Source organism: Propithecus coquereli, unplaced genomic scaffold, assembly GCF_000956105.1.
Source record: "Propithecus coquereli isolate 6110/MARCELLA unplaced genomic scaffold, Pcoq_1.0 Scaffold204, whole genome shotgun sequence".
Taxonomy (NCBI): domain Eukaryota; kingdom Metazoa; phylum Chordata; class Mammalia; order Primates; family Indriidae; genus Propithecus; species Propithecus coquereli.
Window position 1 is genome coordinate 2,410,230 of NW_012145412.1, and position 744 is coordinate 2,410,973.

Below are 744 nucleotides of genomic sequence, written 5' to 3' on the forward strand. Positions count from 1 at the left end.
CCGATTATTGTTTTCCATATGGATTTACATTTAATTGCCCAACCCAATGAAATAATGCCTATTGCTCCCCTACTTTTCAACAGGAGAGCACAATGCTACAATTCTTTCTCAAAAGTTGTCAGCAAATCTGCTAAATGTTCCCTGATTCCTCCTCAGATTTGTCTGCATCTGAGTGGTAGTAAGAAAAGTTGATAAAATGTATATTCCTGCAAATTGGAGAAATAGATGTTCCCTTCTGTTGCTAGTCTTTTGGGTCAAAATAAAAAGTGAAAAATATCATGCTTTATTTGGGATATGTAAACCATGAAAATATCAGTAATAATATTACAGAGAGTGATTTACCCCAAATATACATCTTGATAGCCCCATTGACATGGAATTAGATTAGCAGATTTAAAACAATATCAAAACTAACATTAAGTGACTGGCAGCCTGGCAATCTGTCTCTCCCCTCAAACAAGATACCGCCTTCCTGAACTGGAATAAGTGAGTAACTAAGTTGAGGTGGTTAAAGATCGGATATGTTCTTTGACTACTTTTTTTGGTTTTTAGTTTTGTTTTGTTTTTTTTGGGAGGGGGTTGACTTTTGGTATTTCTTTTTTGTTTTTGTATGTAACTTTGACATTTTGGGTGGTTGCACTATGTGCTGACTTCCCTATTATCTGGGATGCTATAAAAACAATGTCAGGATTCTTTCAGGTTGTTATCTTTTTCTATTCTTCTTTCTCCTCTTATTTTAATTGA